This window comes from Palaemon carinicauda, chromosome 8 (assembly GCF_036898095.1).
Source record: "Palaemon carinicauda isolate YSFRI2023 chromosome 8, ASM3689809v2, whole genome shotgun sequence".
Classification (NCBI taxonomy): Eukaryota; Metazoa; Arthropoda; class Malacostraca; order Decapoda; family Palaemonidae; genus Palaemon; species Palaemon carinicauda.
The window spans coordinates 79,005,602-79,028,505 of record NC_090732.1 but is presented as its reverse complement, the minus strand read 5'-3'; positions in this window follow the sequence as shown (position 1 = coordinate 79,028,505).

Below are 22,904 nucleotides of genomic sequence, written 5' to 3'. Positions count from 1 at the left end.
CTATGTCCAGCATAATCTCTCCAAGTATAAAAGCTTCCATCAGACTTCAGTCTTTCATTTGCAGGTGTGGAAGATCTCCACAGAAAACCCATGTCAGTAAAAGCTATTTATGGTTCATTGATATTAAGTTACATGAAGCTAAATTTTTCAATTAATTTTGATTCTTTACCTTTTTTCAGTGAACCATTGATGTTAAAAATAGAAAGAATTTCATCATTGGTGAGATATTGCATGACTTCTGTAAGGTTAAACTTTCCTTAACCATTCTCTGCTAAAGCTATAACTTTAGCCATAGGTTTAATTTCCATTGAATTCGTTTTCCATGCTGACTGCAAGGAAAAAAAGTTAATCTGGAATTTCTGTGAATTGCTGCACTGAAAGGCACAGTATCAAAAATATTCTTTGACCGAAAAATTCTTGAACAGTCTTTTCCATCAGTGTGTGGCCCAAAAGCGGGCTCATGCCTTTCTAAGATGTATTCACATGAAGAAACGCGACTAAAAGAAATAATCCAGAGTCAAGCATTCTTATCTACCAAGGGGAACTCGTAAAGTCCTTTATGAGTACTTCTGATGCAACTTCGTCTGATTGTAAGGATTGAAATGTGGTGTTTTGTAAATCAAAAGGGTCAGATGCAAGTTCTGTAAAATATTGATCCATGTGTATAGCCTGTTCATCAATCTCAAGTGGAGTTTTCAACTTGAGCTTTTGCAGAAGAGTTGATGTTAACCAAAGCATAGAGAAACTCTTATTCTGTTAATAAAATTAACTGTCCTTGTATTAATTAGTAGCATTGGTTCATCCATCAGAAAGTGGGCCACCCCAGCCTTCTTTTTGGATCCCTTGTTCATTGTCATCTCAATGCAGAGGTCCAAGGGTAAGCACGAATATGGTTGGCCTGTTATAGAGTTAGAAAAATAGTCCTTTACACATGTATTGAGCTTTATACTAAGGTAAGGAGCTAATTTCAAGCCAGAATTCGGTGAGCCACCTTCCATGTTTGTTTTTATCTTATATCTACAACTTTGGTAACATCATTCTAAGAGAACATTTGAAGGCATCCCAGTCCTGTGTATTCAAGGCATGATATTCAACATAAAGCTAAGCCAGTAGGTTAATATGGAACTCCCTGTTTGTTCAACTATGGCAAACACTGCTTCTACAAATCGAGATATTTCTGGATTTGCTTGTAAACATCTATAGGCATTACATAGCTCAGCTTTTGTGTGTTCTCCAGGTGTTCTAAGAACTTGTAATTTTGCTTGGAGATATGGAGAAATAGATTATTCATTTTCAAAGCCATTATGAATGTTTTTTGTGTCAGTAGCTTATACACTAATTTGAAGTAATAAACGCCTCTCGTGTAATGTTTCCCCTTTAGGGTTGATTCACACTATCAGTCCAGTCATGCTCCAATCTCGGTTCGCTCTCGGTTTGGTCTAGGTACTAGGGTGTTCAGACCTTCGGCTCGTTCTCAGTTCGATCAGTGTCTTAGCAAGATTATAAATATAAAGAAAAAGCATAATTGTATAAGAATATTGTTCAGCTATCTTAGGAAATGTATTTACGCGGTGAATATTAGCCTGTTATTGTACATATTGACTTTTTTCTATCCTGTCCGGACAGTAACTGTAGCAAGAGCGGTGCACGACCGGACCGATAGTGTGAATCAACTCTTGCTTGTTCAATGGAACCGTCTGCTATTATAACAGCTGCAAAAAACAACTCTGCTAGTCTTTATCTTTTAAATAATTTATCGATTCCTGACATAAAGGACATCTGTGTATGAAATGTACCATGGAATGGAAGGATCATTTCAGACTGGCTGATCCCCAATTAAGTGAGTGAATGACTTGGCATATTGATGAGTCTCTTGTACCATATAACACATAACTTCATGAACAGCAAATTGTTGGGGAGGTTTTGAGAAAGTAAGATAGCAGAATGCTTTGCTTTTGATGACAGGAATCTGGACAGCTTGAAACCTTGTAAAAGATCCTATTGTTTGTGTTTGTGCCTGACTATGGATGTATGTAGTTTGCCTTTGTACTGCCAGCTGTACTGTACCAGTGGTAGTGTCAATTCCTGGCCTTTCAGCTCACTGACCGTGATTGAATGTCTTGTAAGTTTTTACTTTGTTTGCACTTGAAGTTTTGTTTTTTCAGATCTCGCGGCTTACATTTTGTGAACATCTTGTCACAGTGTTTACTGGAGTTATTTCTAACAATATTGTCAGGCTGCACAAACATGACATTTATTTTATGAGATTTGTTTGCTCCAGTCAGTGTCATCACAAAAGTCATCACTGTTCAGGATGGCTGTGGCTGGATAGCCTAAAGCCAGTTCATAAGGGCAAATAACATTGTTTTTTAAATCATATTTTGCCTATGATGCATACAAATTTAGAACATCTTGGTGGCTTACACCAAAGGACAAGTTCCGCAGAAGGTCAATTATCTCACGAATTCTTCTGAGTCCATATACAATTAATGACAACTGAGTTTTGAAAATAGTTCTCTTTTGGCTGATATATGAGTATAGTAAAGAAAAGGCTGCTTCTTATGCATTCTTACATGGTATAGAGAAGTCTTTTTCAGCAGGATTCCTTAGCCAGTTTAGAAACTGTCAAAGAAATATAAGAGGTTCTTTTTTAATTTCCCATTCCTGCACAGCAGGAAGCCAATGTATGATATGCTCTTTTGATAGTTTATCTTTCAGACATCGAGCTACAGTGTTTATCAATTGCTCATCACTTACAACTCAAACATTTATCTTTATCACAGCTTCTGTGTATGAACTTCCAGCTGTTGTGTTATGCAAGATTGTGCTCTGATTTTTGTGAAAGTGTTCATGATAACATAACTTATTTCCAAACTGTTCCTTCAATAATTGCTTGATTCTTCTTGATCGATGACACATCAAAACCATAGTTCCTTATCAGATTATTGTAGTCCTGTACAACATCTTGTAGTGTTCTGGGCTCATGCATTTGCACCACAGAGGAGCGGACATGCTGGAAGAACATGTCTTGAACTTAAAAAAAAAAAAAAAAAAAAAACGCACATTCTGAATGTGTTATTTAAAATCATCATATTCTTTGCTATATAATGGACGAATATACTTTTTCCAATAAGATCTGTGATACTTTTGATTTGAAAGATTTTGTAATTAGCTAGCTCCTCAGTTACCAAGTGTATCTTTTTTGCCCGCTTCTGAGCTTGTTTAAGCTTTCCCTGACTTAAAAGTTCTGTTTTAAAAAGCTTATGGAAGAAGATCCCTTGAGGGCCATCATCCCAGTTATTTTTTTCATGCAAATCACCGTGCCTGTCTAAGCCTTCCAACTTTAAACTAATGTCTTTAAGCTGAGATAATAGATGTGTAGGATAGTCATAACACTTTTCAGTATACACACTTCATCCCTCATTCACTTTTGCCCTTTCATATCTGTAAGTGACTTTAGCAGTGGTTCAGGCATCTTTATCTAGTTCTTTGAAAGAAAATAGAAGCGAATCAGTAATTTCAAGTATCAAACCTGTTCAAAAAAAATAGAAACAACATATAAGCAAATTTTAATAATAGCTGAATCAAACTTTGGGGGTCTGTTATTAATGTTCCGGGAAAAACTTTCATTATTTTCGTTTAAATCTTTACCTATGGTGTGATGATCTGTGTATTTATGCGAACCAAATTTGAAATGTTGAATATCAATAGAGATTTCTTTAATGTCTGTACAAACATAAGCCCTGAAATGACCACCAGTATATTTATGATGTCCATATAGCATTGTTTTCCTGGTATCAGTTATGGCTGACAAAATTTTCAAGAAATGTCAGAGAAATAAGTGTCTTACATGTTCTAAGTGCAAATACACTCAGGTAGAAGTACATACCACTGCTGATTGTCAACATATGCTGATAAATGAATGGTCTACGATAACTTGAAGGCCATCATGGATTTTGTCACATTGCAGAATTAACCCAAGGTTTTGGGAGGGCCCCCGCTAATTTTACAGTGCATTTGTACAGGGTAGAAAAAATATCATTAAAAGTTTGTCCCCAAATAATGGTCACGGATCCTTAATATTTTTACTCAACTAACATGGATATGAAAGCAAATTAGAATGGAGTATATTCTATTAACATCTAAGAAATAAAAATGGATATGGGCAGAGCATATAATGGGAATGATAGACAAGTGATGTACATTAAGAATGACAGAATAGGTACTTATAGATTGCAAACGAAGCAAGGAAAGGAAGAGAAGACAATTAATTGATGATCTAAGAAAATTTGATGATATAGATTGAAATAAAAAGGCTATAAACAGATACGAGTGAAAGTTCAAAAAGTTTGAGGCCTTTGTCCTGCAACGCCAAATGATTTTATACAGTATATTAGAACTTATTATTTCTTTCTGTATTGTTTCTCTAGAAATGCAAGTCGCATAATATAAGAACAACATCTTAGAGACAAACTATACCCAAAACCAAATAATGTCTAAATGCTAATATGCAGTAGGAACTGATATTAATCTTAACCCACGAATATTTTTCTGTAGTTCTGATGATATATTCACATTTCTTCTGTCTGCACTTGCATATCACATACCTGACGCCGAAATGCTGTTCTACCTCAGATGTTAATGTATATGGTGATAAAGTTACAATGTAGACGTTGTTTCCATTGTTTTGGGTAGATTTGAAGCTTGTACCTTCCTCTGAATTCCATTTGAATATCAAACAATATTATTATTATTATTATTATTATTATTATTATTATTATTATTATTATTATTATTATTATTATTATTATTATTTGCTAAGCTACAACACTACTTGAAAAGTTCTTTTTTATCTCTTGGTGATTTCAGCGCTCACCACAGGGAGTGGTTACAATCTGTTTTTCCTACTAATTACCATGGCCTAAAAGCTTTGGGTTTTCCTCCGAATCAGTTTGTAAAAAACTTATAAGTGATTCAATAGTGAAGCTACTTACAGGTCTGATAAGTGTTTGGACCCAGTATACACTTACTCCCCTGGTTTTATAGCAAGTAAAGTTGATTTCTTCAGTTGGGACGGTTCATCATGCCTTGGTTTCACTATAGTAATTAAGGCTGAGCACCCTGTACTTGATGTGTCATAATCAAATAAGATGTATATAGAATCTCAGGCAGATTGGAGTGGAATCCTGAGTGATCTTTTACGTATGAATTGGTCACAATTGTATAAAAGTGTTGAAATTATTGTTCGCTTGAATGAGAACCTAGTCAACATTATTGATAGGCGCAACCCGTCTGGTGTGTTAAAATATCGAGTGAAAGACAAATCCTGGTTCAATGAGGATTGCATATATGGTTAGTTAGAGAAGCAGGAGGTCTATCATCTTTGGAAAGGTAACTTGGAATAACAAAACTGTACTCAGCTAAGAGCTGTTGCTCAGAGATTTTACGATTCTACTGAAAAGGAATACAATTTCACCATAAAAGAAACCCTTTCTGGTACAACCCAAGAACATAAGTGGTCGGCTACCTTTAAATCTGTACTCTTTTGTGTAGATGTAACAGTTCCTTTTTTACTTAAACCAGATGGCTGGGCCAGTCACTGTCTATAGGTAAAGGCAACCCTTTTGGCTGATGTATTTGATAGTAAGCAAAGTAATGAGAAACTCGATCTTCCTCATTTCTGTTTTTCTGAGGCTACACAAACTAGTGTAGCTTTTGGTCCCGTGAAAGTAAAACACTCCTAATGGAATTGTAGACCCAAATCTAAGAATGTGTCAAATAGAAATTCAAAAGTTACACTTTTATAGTGTTTTTGTGTGTATGTTCTGTACTGTAAATACTCTTAACTAATTAGCTAAGGATGTGTCAAATTTTCCTAAATTCGTTTTATAAAAATTACTGATTTCTTGGCTCCTAAGTTATCTGTTAATTTCCTTATGTTGAGAAAAAGAGGTCCTTTTTGCACTTGTTGGAGAATTGTAATGTTACTCAATTAGTTAAATGTGCTTGTGGTAGCTCCAGCACTGTTGATTGCCTCTTAGTTTCCATAAATCTCATTTTATCTAAAGTTTTTGAACGTCTTTTGGCAACAGGTATAAATAGGTATGTTGAAGGTAATAAACTGTTCCCTGGTTTTCAATTTAACTTTCACAAAGGTTTTGGAACAAGTGATGCTCGTCTCACAATTTTCAATGCTATACAGATATCCACTGAGTGTGGTCAGGAAATTCATATGATTGGTCTTTATTTTGGCGCTGCCTTTGACCATGTTAATCATGAAGCCCTTATTTCTAAACATATACAGTTGGGCGTAGGAGGATTTTTTCTTAGCATCATTATTGAATTTTTGGGTAATAGATTGCAAAAAGTAGCTGTAAGTATAGGAATGTAATATCTGGTAGTGCTCAGGGTGATGTTTTGGGCCCATTACTTTTCATACTATATTTGGCCTAAAAAACAAGATTGATGTATGTACAGATGATGCCACTCTCTTTGCATTAATTCCATCTCCTGAAATTAGTGCATGGTACAAATTATGTGGTATGAGCCTGAACCCTAGCAAAATTCAAATTATGACGAGTGGTTCCTCAACATTTAGATCTCTGCATTAATAATGTTTCTTTAACTACACACAACTCATTTAAAATCTTAGTTGTGATTCTTGATTGCATATTTACTTTTCAGAAACATATTCGGTCTGTTTCTTCTTCAACTGCACCACAAAAAAATTGGCTTATTAAGGAATTCTTTAAGACATTCGGTAATCAATGTTTTAATTCTTTCATTTAGTTCTTTCATTCTACTTAATTTAGAGTATTGTTTGTCTGTGGTCTTCAGCTGCTGACTCTCATTTTGATTTGTTGGACAAGAACTCGCGGTCTATTAAATTTCGTAATCCTGCTCTTGATATGAATCTGTGGCACCGTCATTCAGGTAGTTCTTTGTACATGTTGCATGAAAACGTTCATAATTCTGGCCATCCTTTGCATTCGGATCTTCCCAGATTCTACCATTCTGTACATAGTATTAGGTATGCAGTTAAATCTAATATTTTCCGTCTCCATCATGAGGCTTAATACGTCAAAGTATGCTAGCATTTTTATTCCAGTTGTAACCAGATTGTGGAATGACTCTCTTAATCAGGCAGTTGACTCGGTAGAGCTTCAGAAATTCAAACTCGTAATGAAGCGAATGTGTTTATATTGAACAGGTAGATATAAATCTCTCTTCGTTGTTTATATATGACAGATCTTTTATACGTTGTTACTGATCTTAAGATATTTTAGATTCTACATTCATTACTTTTCATATAGTTAATTAATTTTCTGATTTTTTTTCTTCACTGGGCTATTTTCTTAACATCTTGTTTTTCCAACTAAGGTTCGTGCTTAGATGGTAATAATAATAATAATAATAATGATAATAATAATAATAATAATATGAGACGTAAGGTTTACTTTCAATATCACTACGCAGTAAACAAAATCGTGAATATAATTAAGATAACGTTTATTTCCATGAAATGGAGACAACTGAAAGTAAATTGGTCGACGAATTAAAACCATAAATAGTTTACCTCCATATAGACTAGAGAGAAAATTCAATATTGTTGTTACAATGCCCAGGATCTCTCTCTCTCTCTCTCTCTCTCTCTCTCTCTCTCTCTCTCTCTCTCTTACAACGAACATGTAACGAGCAGCTGCCTTACGTCCACGTTGTTCATATTCAAGGTCAAGACTGGGTGAACGTACGGTCACCAAAACACACTTGTAGCACTGACATCTTCTACAAACATACCTCCTCTTGCACCAACTCTCTCTCTCTCTCTCTCTCTCTCTCTCTCTCTCTCTCTCTCTCTCTCTCTCTCTCTCTCTCTCTCTCTCTCTGCCACCTGTCCTTTTCATGTATCTTCAAATGCAGGTCTCCCTCCTTAACAGTCATAATACATGAATATTTTCTGTCACATCATTGCCTCTCTTCCCAGTTGGGGACTCTGGGTGTACAAGATCATGACTCTGAGGGAATGACAGATGCAAGTGATTGATGTAGAAGGAAACAAACAGAACTAATAAAAAGAAAAAAAAATAACCAGAACATTTAAAAAAATGAGTCTCAAATGAGAAAAAAAAAATGCTGCAACCTATTTACATATCTGTTCTTCATTTATATTAATCAGATTGAATCCATTATGTTTTGAAGAGTTTCTATCATTGGACTAGTAAGTCTGTGGGAAGGGAGCGGAAGAGATCGGCGTCTAGGAACAATCGTTTTTTTTGTGTACTGTATCCCTTAGTTTCATAAATTTGACTACCGCTGACAGTATTCTCTTCACGCTAATATGAAATACCTAAAATCTGGTCTTTTAAAATATCAACACTAAGTCCTGTGTATTGGATATGCAGATTGTAAGATTAGTCTCCGCAGCAGAAAATTAAAAAAAAAAATAACAGCTACAGTAGATATGGGTGCATATAAAACTTTAAAACCATTACTCTGAATGTCAGGCGAGTTGTGGCTGTGATTTGTGGCGACAATGGAAGGAAAGCCAAAAAACTATGAAATGGAATTCAGCAGTCTCCAAGTATCAAATTTGGTCAAATTTCTTTCACAAAAATGTTGAAAGTTCGATCCCATGACTATTACGAGTACAGAAATTGAGAATATTCTATTTCCAATTATCATCTTAGTTAAAAGAAAAAAATTATTCTCCCGAGGCGTCTGTTAATGATTTCAGCCATTCTTTGATGAAAGGATAAAACTAAAATATATAACAAGTTTGACTTTGATGAATAGAGAATGAATAACAATTTGTACTATCATGTTTAAAACACAAATATCATCCTTTTGGTCTCAAAAGGAGAAATAAAAAAAAATAAAAATAAAAAAATAAATAAATAGAAAAAATGGAAGGACATTGAGGTAACAGCGACAATATTCATATGAATCAATTCAAAATCAGACATTGCAAGTGGAAACGATTATTGTAAAAATAAAAAAGAAAAGTCATACAATTTTATTTGAAAAACATAAAAATCATGGTCTGCCTTACTGACCTAAAGGAGTCCTTCAGAGCAAAAAAAAAAAAAAAAAAAACAAAGAAAAAAAAAGAAAAGAAAAAAAAACAGACGATTTTGAAACATACTTTTACAAAAGAAGAAGTCGAAGTTAACACCAAACTGTACGAGAGAGAAGGCTCATAACAACTACAGAAAAAGTCTAAATTGATTTTCAAATTAGTCTGTAAGAAAGTGAAAGCAAACACACTCAATACAACACCTACACAAAAACCTGTAATTTAAACCACAATAAAATAACCCTTTTTTTCGGGACAAGAAAATAGCGCCCTTTATTTTACTGTATTGAGCCTCAAGGGAAGAAGCATCCAAGTTTAAAATTAGGGTGTTGGCCGGTGGAGCATTCCAGACCGTGCTAGTTCTACACCGGAAACTGTGGTTTAAAATAATCCTCAAGGCGCTTGATGGGAAAGAATAAATTCTCGTTTTGAAATTATAATATATAAAAGGAAAAGAGGATTATTCTAGACCATAAAAACAAGATATACAAAAAACTTGATTTTGGATATGTATACCTTTGTAGGAATATTCAGTTATAATTTCATTATAAAATTTTTTTTTACATATCTTTTATCAATTCTCGCCTCTGATTGAGGTCAAAGAGAGGCCGAGCTCTCCACAACAACGCTAATAATAATAATCGTCATTAATGTTAATAATTACGCCATAATTTTGTATATGTAGTGACATGGATGGTAAACGTAGATTCATTTGGCTTTCTTACCATTGGACATCAGCTTAATCTCGATGAAATTTGTACAGTGATCTAATTCTCTCTCAATGATGCGAGAATCTACTTTTACTTCTGGTAGTCAAAAGTACGGAAATAAGTTTCTTTCACATTTCAGCCCATTGCCTGAATTTTAGTAGGATCTATGACAATTGGCTTTAACACTGAGAGTTTCAAGAAATCGGTAATGTTATTATTATTATTATTATTATTATTATTATTATTATTATTGTTGTTGTTGTTGTTGTTGTTGTTGTTGTTGTTGGTCAAGCAACAACCTTAATTGGAAAAGCTTCAACAGGGAAAGGGGTCCAGTCTGGAAAAGGTATATAGAAATAACGAATATACCATATAGAAAAATAAAAAAGGAAATACGAGATGTATTAAGCTCAGTAACATCTTTAAATTATATCGGTCATAAACAAACTATGTAGTGAGACTATACTTCTGAAATTACAGATTCAATCGCAAGAGTGGTTTGAGGTTGAGTATGGATAACGTTTTTGACTTACGATTTGTTGATCGGGAATTCAATCCCTGCTCGAGGCTTGAAATAGTTTTTCACTAGAGTTCACCATACTATTCCTATGAACTAAGGCTAGGGTTGGGGGACCTGCCTAAAGTTCTACTTGTTGCGGGAGCTGCAGCCATTGCCTCGCCTTCCCTAGTTTACCTTGGGTGGAGATGGGGCTTGTGCACTGATAATATGAATATGTAGTTAATTTTAGGACATTGTCCTGTCCCTTGCCTTTGCAATTCATAGGCTATAAAGATAATCAATTGTGTATAATTAAAGCTTCAAGAAAACTGAGATAAATTCAAATACCATAGCTGCTCTAAGAATATGTCTTGGATACATTTCTAAATAACCACAAGGATTTCTGAACTTCAACATTTCCTCGCTCTTTTAGAGACGTTTATTACTTCAAGCCTTGATCGAATATGAAATAAATAAAGCACCTCTCATAACTTGATACGAGGACGTTCTAATACGTCATATTCTTCTTCTATCTTGCTACGAAGAACAAAATTTTGATTGAGCTCATACTTGTCTGTAGAGCTAATCGGCTAGTGTTCGTCAAGCTTAAATATAATATAGAATCTACTGGTCACTCTTTTTTTCATAATTCTTACATGATCATGCTTTGTTAATTTTGATTCTTTACTGGTATGTCAATGAAGAAATTGAATTTAACATAATCATAAATTTTAGCTCTTTCAAACAATTAAAAAGTCATAAAAATTCAGAGAGAATGAGTGTTAGGATTCAACAACTACTGACCCATAAACGTTTCGACATAGCTCTAGAAAAAGAAACAAGTAGCCACGATAAAAGATAAAATAAAGGAGCATCAAGTGGCATCATTGGATCCCTGAATGATGGGCGTATTCCTTCTCGTGAAGGATAAACCCTTGTTCAAAGCTCAATGATTATTGAAGACATTCTTACTGGGAGAGATAGGAAGCTTATTATCTTTGGAAAAGTAATATATCATATTTGACTTGGAATAACTATAACTCAGTTGAATATGAAAACAATTTAACCATAAAAGGAACCCTTTCTGGTACAACCCAGGTACATAAATGGTGTAGGCTTAACAATTCTTTCGTTGCTTAAACCAGACGGGTCTGTCATTCACTGTCCAAAGGAAAAGGCAACACTTTTGGCTTATGCGTTAGACAGTAGTCAGAGTAATGAGAAACTAGATCTGCCTCATTCCTATTTTTCTGAAGCTAACCTGACTAGTTTATCTTTTCTGTCAGGGAAATAAAAACAGTTTTACTGGACCTTCATGCTTATGGAGGTATAGACTCTAATAGTATTTTTTGTTTTGTTTTTTATAGACAGCTGATTACTTAACTCTTAAGTTATCAGTTATTTATATCAAATAAGAACGAAGTGGTTCTTTTTGCGCTTGTTGGAGAATTGGCGATGTTACTCCATTGGCCAAATGTGTTCGTGGTAGCTCTAGTCCTGCCAATTACCACCAAATTTCCATAACTAGCATATCTAGTTTTTGAACTTTTTTTGGCAAAATATCTAAATAGGCATGATGCAGGTAATGATTTTTTCCCTAGTTTGTAGTTTGGCATTTGCAAAGGCCTTGGAGTGTAATGTTCTTACAATTTCCAATGTTGAACAGAAATTCCTTGATTGTAGTCAAGAAATTTGTATGATTCACCTTGATTTTAGTGTTAACTTTAGATGGGGAAAATGGGTCTTTTTTTTAATATGATTACTTTTTTTTTTCAATATTTTACAAAGAGTAGCTGTTGATAGGTAACATAGTGTTCCTCGGGATGGTGTTCTTGGCCCATTACTATTGATACTATATAGACAAGATATTTGGTTTGGCCTAGACAACAGGCTTGTTGCATGTTTAGATGATGGTGTTCTCTTTACATACATACTATCTCCTGAATGTATATCTGTGGGTGCTGAATAGACATGTATTTAAAACTAGTGTATGGTGCAAATAATGGGGGATGAAGGTGAACCGTAACAAAACTCAAATTATGATTGAAGTAGGTTAGGATGGTGGATCCTGAACATTCAGATTTTTTGCACTGACTATTCCTTTTTTAAATATACACAAATCATTTGCAATTTTAGGCGTTATTTTTTATTGCGAATTTACTTTTCAGAAACATATTCGGTCTGTTTCTTCTTTAATTGCAATTCAAAATGGCTTATTGAGAAAGTCTTTTAAGGTTTTTTAGTGATCAATATACCCTGAGGAAATGCCTTAGTTCTTTCGTTCTACCTTATTTTGAGTATTGCTCTCCTGTCTGGTCGTCAGCTGCTGACTCATCTTGATTAGTTGGGCAAAAACTTGCAGTGAACTAAATTTCTTATTCCTGATCTGGATAAAAATCTCTGGCACTGTCGTTCAGTTCGTTCTTTTTGCAGGTTTTATAAAAGAAAAAGAATCATAATTCTGACCATCCTTAGCATTCACATCTTCCCCGACTTTACTGTACCCCTTGGTACTTAGTGTAAGGTAGACAGTTAATCCTAAGTCATACCTTCTCCATCATATAACTTAATACTAAACAGTATTTTAGAACTTTGACTTCAGCTCTGATCAGCCTGTAGAATGATCTTCCAAATCTGGCAGATGACTCGGTGGAGCTTCAGAAGTTCAGACTTGTTGCAAATGCTTTACTGTTGAACAGGTTGTCATAATTCTCCTTTCATGGTTATATAAACTGATCTATCCTAACATTTTTACTGATCCTAATATATTTCATATATTTCTAATTATTTCTATCTGGATTAATCATTAATCATCACTGGGCTGCTTTCAGTGTTGGAGTCCTGGGCCTTTCAGCATCCTAGTTTAGCAACTAGGATTTTATCTTGGCTATTATTGATCATAATAATAACAATAAGTAAAGTTGATTGACAAATTTTGAGGGATAAAGCGCGTGGAGTTGGCAACGAATTATGGCCAAAAGAGGAGTGCGGTATATTCTTTATACTAAAGAATGTATTTTGAAGATAATTGTACCGTTCACTCTTTTATTTTACAATTGAATTCTTATCCACGAAAGTGCACCAAAATTAAGACTTTCAAGTGAAAACAGTCCTCAAGTATACAATTTATTGAACAGCAATATGTCCACTTTCAATTATGTCTATGAATGTATATTATAGTCTGTTATCACACTACACTGTTGAACAACTGAATATAAGTCCGTATGTGCAGTACACAACTGAGACTATTCAACAAATATATCCCAGCAAACGAATTAGAATTTAAAATTCTTGAAATCATCAATATTCAATTGTAACACTTAATAAAACCACTCTAAGAATCTGTATTCAACTAACTTTGTCCGTTTATATACCAAGTCAGATAGTACTCTCACATTTTACTAACTTCTACAATACTCGACACACACTTGAAGAAATATTTCGGTTATAGAATTCCGATGGAATGTGTAGTTTTGGCTTTAATGCCAGTAAGACTGTTTGTGACTGTCTTCCGATAATTTCAACCTATTGTTAAGTAATTTTCAGGAGTGAAAATTACTCTTAACGTGATTTTACGCCACATCATACTTATCAGTATAATATAAATCAACAGTAGTGCTACAAAATATCGGAATAATAAAAACATCACATAACGTCTTCTTTGATGAGTGACATTTCCCTGTAAATGGACATCGCCCACTTTATATTGACATAGCTTACTGTAAGTTGCATTATGATAGGATTCTACAGAACGATGCTGGTGTAGCAGGAGCAACAAAGAACATCGCCTCCGAGGAATCTGTTCTAAGATCAACAATAGATTTCAAGTTCAAATCTCTTAAATATTCAAGACAAATCAGTCAGTTGGTTGCTATATTTACCAAAGTAATGATTTCATAATAGACTGTAACTGAAATGGAAATACAATCACTATTTCCTCTAACAAGTTGCAATGACTGAAACTTGCAAAAGGAATCTCGTAGAATTATTCATGCACCACTTACCATAGCAATTCACCCTGCTAAATTGGTTCTTTAACACACACATAATTTATATATTTACATACATACATACACACACACACACACACACACACACACATATATATATATATATATATATATATATATATATATATATATATATATATATATATATATATATCAAGATCATCAGCAGTAGCTATTCTACTGCAGGACAAAAGCCTCACACATGTCCTTCCACTTGCGTCCGTTTATGGTTTTTCTATGCTAGTTTATATCGACTAATTTTCTTAGCTCTTTCATCCATCGTCTTCTCTTCCTTTCCCTGCTTCGTTTACAGTCTCTAGGGACCCTCTCCGTTATTCTTTTTGTCCATCTATTATCTGTTATTCTCATTATATGTCCTAGTCACGTCCAATTATTTTTCTTACTTGTTGTTAGAATATTCTCTACTTTAGTTTGCCCTCGTATCCATCATTATTCTTTCCTTAGATCTTTGAGGTGTAACTAGCTTATGTTCTAAGGCTTAAGTAAAGCTTCAAGTTTCTGATGCATAAGTTAATATGGGTAGGACCATCTGATTATATACTTTTCTTTTTAGAGAGAGGGGTGGTTTAATCAATCAATCAATCATCAATCAATCTTGTGACACGACGGCGTCAGGAGAAGATAACTTAGATGACTCTGAAGTTCCAGCAGCCAATACATCCTTCTAATTGCCATAGCCAATTGAAGAGCCCTCCCTATATAGGTGAATATGACTGTGAAGTTCAGTACATTGTAGTCTGGAGAGGTTCTCAAAAAGGAAGATTGAAAACTGGCAGAGAGCAATGGTTAAATATACAGTGTTTTCAGGCAGCCTATCCGTATGAAAAATTATGTGGAAGTCTGGCACGGTATGCTGAATCGATACGCAAACAGAGCACAATTTTCGCTCTTTTTCATGGCTTAGTTGCTGATGGATCAGTCAAGACGAGGGAATTTACAACTGCGTCTAGTGTCTGAAAGACTATTATCCCGCAGACAGACGAAAGTGTACAAGCAAGTGCATGGACAGCTATTTGACATTTGGCACAAATACATAAAAGGAAGAAATGTGCCCATTTAACTAGGCCATCCATGTCTTAAGTTTAATAAAATGGCTGTTCACCTTTTAGCCTATTGACACATTTTATATCATATGTCTTTAAGATAAAATAAATGCAACATACGCAGCATATTGCATTTACGATCTTTTTTTAATATATGAATCGTTTTCCCACCATTGTCCATGCCTTCTGTTCAATATCTTATCTGGGGAGACATTTTGACGGGGGTTTTCGATGGGAGACATTTTGGAAGTGAGACTTTTTGACAGGAAGATATTTTGGAAGGGAGACATTTTGACAGGGGAACGTTTTCAACTGGAAACCCTTTTCATAATCTCATTTTTTTTTTACTGAAAGCTCTCCCTCAACCAACTTCTTTTTAAGTTCGGTCTCATGTCTTGGGGAAACATTTTCTGTCTGCCCTATGTACGTATATTCATTGCCAATATCTAAAGTTTCATCCATAACATTTATGTATTGTTCTCTTTATTTTATTGAACATTATCTTAGTTTTACTCATTATCTTTTTACAGTCCTACATTTCTGCTTTCTCTATTCAAATCTCTATCACTTTTTATATTCTTCCTATGTTTCACTAAATAGAACTAAGTCATCTGCAAATCTTAAGTTGTTAAGGTATTCCCCGTTAATGTTAATTCCTACGTTTTCCCAATCTAGATTCTTAAAACCTTCTTCTAGGTAAGCAGTGAATAATTTAGAAGAGATGGGGGTCTCCCTGTCCAGTTTTTTTTAATCAGAATGTTCTTACTATCTTTATGTAGTTTTAGGAGTGCTGTATTACCCGTATAACATAAACACACACACAAACACACACACACACACACACACACACATATATATATATATATATATATATATATATATATATATATATATATATATATATATATATATATATATATGTATATATATATATAGAATATATATATATATATATGTATATATATATATATATATATATATATATATATATATATATATATATATATATATCTATGTATATATATATATATATATATATATATATATATATATATATATATATATATATATATATATATATATATATATATACGACTAGCGAATTAAGTAAATTCCTAAGCTCCAAAACTCACCTGCTTTATATTTTACACATGAGAAAACCTCTGAGCTCTGAGAATAATACGCAACTCCCAGACGATAATATATATAAACGCTGAATATCTTAAGGTCTCTATACGTTACACTTAAATCCAAACTGGGTGATTAATTTACTTTTAACGGGAGCTATTCTTAAATCAACCTCTTACTTCGGTTTTTAGTCAGAGGACGCGAGCAAGTTACTGAGTTAACTATTGGGGATTGAAACAATACACACTTTACAAAAACAAATATATTCTATAAAAATAACAATAAAAAAATAATACCAAAAATAAATCACTCAAAATTTAAATCTGAACTGGACCTTAGACTAAGACAAAATGACACTTCAAAAAATTATAAAATCACTTGTTTCATTAGAAATTAATTTATAAAAATGTGTAATTTTGACAATTAATAAACAAAATTGACACTTTAACACTATAGGAAATAAATCAATTTTACACTTACATATACGTAACTATTACTCTTACGTCCTTAGGGCTCACACAATGTTACCGAACGGTTAAGCAAGAATAAATGCACTTCACTGTTTTACTAAATCACGCAGGGGCAGGCACAGATAGATTAATAAATTTTGCAATATAACCTGTTCTCACATATACACTGCGCTTCTTTCAACTTAAACCACAGAACTTCCAATGTTTGAACAAACACTTAACACATTAGAGAGAAAACACTATGTACGTTTGAGAGGAAACACTATGCACGTTGGAGAGGAAATACATAGTGATTGGATAGATGCTGGAGAGAGAACTGGCAGAAGCGTAGATCTTGTGGAATGTCAAGCTGATCTCTGGTTCCCATGCATTGCTAGGCCCTATATATATATATCATCTTAATTCACTCTGGAACCCTCCAGTTCAGCATTCTCGAAGCGTGGGGACATGGCTCTAGCGGCATCAAGGATGCCAACTTAGCAGTTTTGAAGTATGGTTCTATAGCCGAATAAGAAGGCAACCCTCACAGCTAACTCTGCCCACCTACTCTCATAACATCAAAGAATTGATAATTTTAGTCTACAACTTTCATGCGACCTCCTATCGCTTGAAAACATGATGCAATCCATTATGTTTTATACCTCGTGTGTGTCATACATACTTTTTAACAAGTTTACATAAGACTTCGTAACCAAATTACGTGAAATTAAAATTTAATTCTATAAAATGACGTAAATTTACATACACAGAACTGATTGAAAATACAACTGAATGAATGAAGATATTCTTATGTAATTAACATACATATACTTAATTCTACATGAGTGGAACTCACCTTATGAGCTGGCTATACATCTCTTAAATACAAAAATGAAATACGTGAATAAAATAATCTACTTATGTTAGACCCGCTTCGTATGAATATATATATATATATATATATATATATATATATATATATATATATATATATATATATATATATATATATATATATATAAATACATATAGATATATGTGTAGATATATATATATATATATATATATATATATATATATATATATAGTATGTGTATATATACATATATATATATGTGTGTGTAAATATATATATATATATATATATATATATATATATATATATATATATATATATATATATATATACATATATATACACTATATATATGTATATAATAACATATATTACATATATGATACTTTTTCCACTCCACAAACACGCATATATATATATATATATATATATATATATATATATATATATATATATATATACTGTATATATACACACACACACACATATATATATATATATATATATATATATTTATCTTAGCAATCCATGTTTGCCAATGGTTATACAAGTATAAGCGGATGAGCAATCTGGTGGAGTAACGAGAACTTTGGGTGTGGAGGAAATGTCTCCTAAATCTCGATGAAGTCACTAGCAGCAGAGTGATGGATTGGGTTTAAGGAGATAAACAAGATGTCTCTTCATTTTTTACTCTCAATGTCTGGCAGACGATCTTACTAGAATTAGTATGGATCGGCAGGGGTCACTTGCCTTAGTTAGATAGGCAATGGACATCACAGGAAACTGGCTATCCTTTGTTGAATTTACCCAAGACATCCTCTCTAGATTTAGTCAGTCTATGGAAAGAAAATGACAGAATGGCCTCCAGTCTCGGGCATAGCTGGGTGCTAATAATCTCCTGGTTTACAAATACTAAAAAAAAATTGAAAACTAGTAATTGGAATGTTAGAACCATGAATTAGATTGGAAAGTTACAACAAGTGAAGAATGAATTTATGAAATACAATTTAGATATCTTGGCCGTAAGTGAAACACGTTGTAAGGGAACTGATAAAAAAATCTTAGACCAAGGAAATATATATATATATATATATATATATATATATATATATATATATATATATATATTATATATATATATATATATATATATATATATATATATATATATATCTACTCAGGAAGAACAGATGGACTTGGAAGAGAAGGGATAGGAATGATAATGACACTAAGAGCAGAAAAGTCATTAATGGAATGAAGAGCTAAGAATAGTAGATTGTTACTTGCAAAGTTTAAATCCAAGCAGTGCAATATGAGTTTTCTAATTTGCTATGCACCAACTATTGATTCCTCTGAAGAAAGGAAAGATGAATACTATGAAGAACTGCAGAGTATAATAGATGAGATCCCATAGAGAGAGATATGAAAATTGTAATTGGTGAATTCAATGCTAAAGTTGGAAGGAATAATCCAAGTATAGAGCATGTGATGGGTGTTGCAGGGTCTTAGCAAAGTTGCAAATGAAAATGGAGCAAATTCTATAAGATTTTTTTAACAAACAATCTTGTTATTTGAGGTACTCTTTTCCAGCACAAGGTCATCCACATATATACATGGACTTCACCATGTGATAATTACATAAATCATATGGATCACAGAGCTATTAATAACGAGAGAAGGACTCTAAGTTTGATTCAACTAAGCTTCCAGAAGATGAGCACAAAGAAACATTTGCAATTGAATGTAGGAATCGATTTGCAGTCTTAGAGATTTTAACAGAAGAAGAGCAGACAATTAATGAAGAATGGTGTGAAATTAAGAGCAAATATCAGGCAGTTGCTATAGAAGTGTTTTGGGACATGCAGTTACAAGTAGAAAACCATGGACATCAAATGATATTTAGGATACTATAAAAAGGAGACAAAGATAGAAATTGATCGTTGAAAGTTTCCGAGGAAGTAAGTAAAATTACAAGGTATTAGCATACTAAGTATTCCAGTATTAATAGTGAAGTCAAAGAAAAGCCAGGAATGACTGGTGAGAATATTTAGAGGGGAAAGCAGATGAAGCTGACAAAGCTTTGAATTCAGGGTGTGGCTATGGTGTAAGAATTGTTCATACTCGGGCAAAAAAAGAAGCACCATACGATATACCCATCAAAAAGAGAGATGGGCCGGTATAACAACAGAAGATGAAGATAGGCAACGTTGGATGGAACACTTTACCGAGGTCATGAATAAGAGATATGAAGGAAATAGTGTGATTGATATACCTAAAGATAATGAAAACCTTGATGTGCCCATGAATGAATTCAGTGTTTGAAATCGGAGCTTTCATCAAAAAAAAAAAAAAAAAAAAAAAAAAAAATTCAAGAGATGGAAAGGCCCTGGATACAATGGAATAATTACTGAGATGATTTTGGCTGGAAATGAAGTGACTCCCAAAATTTTTACGCGATTATTTTGTAGAATGGGGCATGAATAAGCAAAACCTGATGAATGGGAGTTAGGAGTGTTAGTGAAAATGAAAAAAAGGAAAAATTATTCTGAAAGATTGAAATAATTACGGAGACATCACACTTACACCAGTTGCCACGAAAATATACAGTAATATCATTTTAAAGAGACAAGAGATAAAGATTGAAGAAAAGCTGAGAGATGAATAAGCAGGATTTCGAAAAGGTAGAAGTTGTACTGACCAAATCTTAATTTGAAGACATGTTGTACAGAAATGTGTAGAATATATAAATCCACTTTTGTTGTAATTTGTGGACTATGAAAAAGCCTTTGATGGTGTGTAGCGGTAAATATTTGGCGAGTCCTAAGTTATTATGGAGTTCCTCTTAAATTTGTAAATTTTATTAAGTCTGTTCATGAGCATAGGAAGTGCAAAGTTAATGTTAATGGAGACCTATCAAATGAATTTCCATTGAACAGTGAAGTATTTTAAGGAAATGTGTTACCACCTATGTTGCTTGTCCTCCTCATGGAATTTGTAATGTGTATAGCAGTCAGAAATGGTGGAGAAGGATTGGACTCAATTGGTAACCGGAAATTATTGGACCTAGAGTAGGCTGACGACGCTGTTCTTATTAGCAAAACTCCTCAGGACTTGCAAAGCTTGCTTACCAGAATGTATGAAATATCACATGAGGTTGGGCTTAGGATAACTAGAGGAAAGACAGATATGAAGAGAACGGAATATGCAATAGAAAAGGAAATATCATTGGAAGGAGGAAGAATTAATAAAGTGGAATCACTTACATATTTAGGAACTATGATCTCTGATAAAGGGTCTTTAGAATTTGAGTTTAATGAAAGATTGAAAAAAGCAAATCGGAAAATAGCTAATTTGAGTAAAATTTGGAAATCAAATCACCTGAAATTACACATGAAAATCAAACTATATATCAATTTAGTGAGATCGGTGTTACTGTATGGACATGATTCGTGGTATGACAATGAAACAATATCCAACAGATTTTGTAAATTTGAGGATATAGCCCTCAAGAGAATATTGGGAGTTAAATGGCAAGACAGGATGAGAACTGAAACTATAAGAGAGATTACTCAATTGCCATATGTTGATGAAATCATAGCGAGGGGTAGATGGAGATGGTTTGGGCATGCTCTTCGCGCTCACCAAGAAGATTAGATCACCAAACTTTCAGCCGGGGAAGGCATTAGAAGAGTTGGAAGACCGATGCCTACATGACTGAGGACTATGAAGCGCAAAGTAGGAGATAATGAATGAAGAAGCATTGATTCCAAAGTTCAAGATAGAGATGACTGGCAAAATCTAACCGAATTTTTTTTGTGTCAATAGGCGTACGAGAAGATTATATATATATATATATATATATATATATATATATATATATATATATATATATATATATATATATATATATATATATATATATGTATACACACACACACTATATATATACTATATATATATATATATATATATATATATATATGTATATATATATATATATATATATATATATATATATATATATATATATATATATATATATACGTGCCATCACATACGAGCATGCAAGCACACACCACACACCATATATATGTATATATATATATATATATATATATATATATATATATATATATATATATATATATATTTAAATATATATTTATATATATACATATGTATGTATATATATATATATATATATATATATATATATATATATATAGATAGATAGATATAGATATAGATATATTCATAACATATTATATATGTATGTATGTATGTATGTATGTGTATATATATATATATATATATATATATATATATATATATATATATATATATACATACAGTATACATATGAGTGTGTGTATTTGTGTTCGGTTTTATTCTCTATTAAAAATAAATAAAATTGCTTATCAAATAAAAAACAAGGTTCTAAACCTTTATTTCAGGAACTCAGTATCAAGAATATGGAAGGCTATGTTACATAGTCCAATATAGACCTAAGATGTAAAAATACTGGGCAAATGCTCGCTAGGGGTCACAAATAAGCTGGAAGTGATACTTCTGATAACCTAGGAGCAATAATGACGACAGTCACAGAATCGAATTTTAAGTAAAATTTATTTCATTTGATATTTGGTGAGACTTACTACATGTATCCAAAGAAATTCAAGATATTCTGTCTATGACTCATCAAATATGTTTAATTGAATAGAAGAAATAAGTAATACCAAATGGTAGTGTAAAACCAATTTTCAAATTCTAACTTTTTCCAGTTATCAAAGTACTGAATATAACTTGAGACAGACCTCCAGCTGAGTTCTGAAGGTATACAATCAAAGGCAATCAACATATCTTAGGTGGTGCTCCGCTTACCCGTGTTACCAACGTAGAGGGGCTGAATGAATGTTTTTTGCCATTTAATCGGTAAAAGAGAGAGAGAGAGAGAGAGAGAGAGAGAGAGAGAGAGAGAGAGAGAGAGAGAGAGAGAGAGAGAGAGAGATCATATATAATAACTGATATGACTAATAGCAATAACAATAATTTCTTAACAGGACCATAATCTCATGATCAATCTAGTGATTAAAAAATTTTAAGTGAGCAGCCATA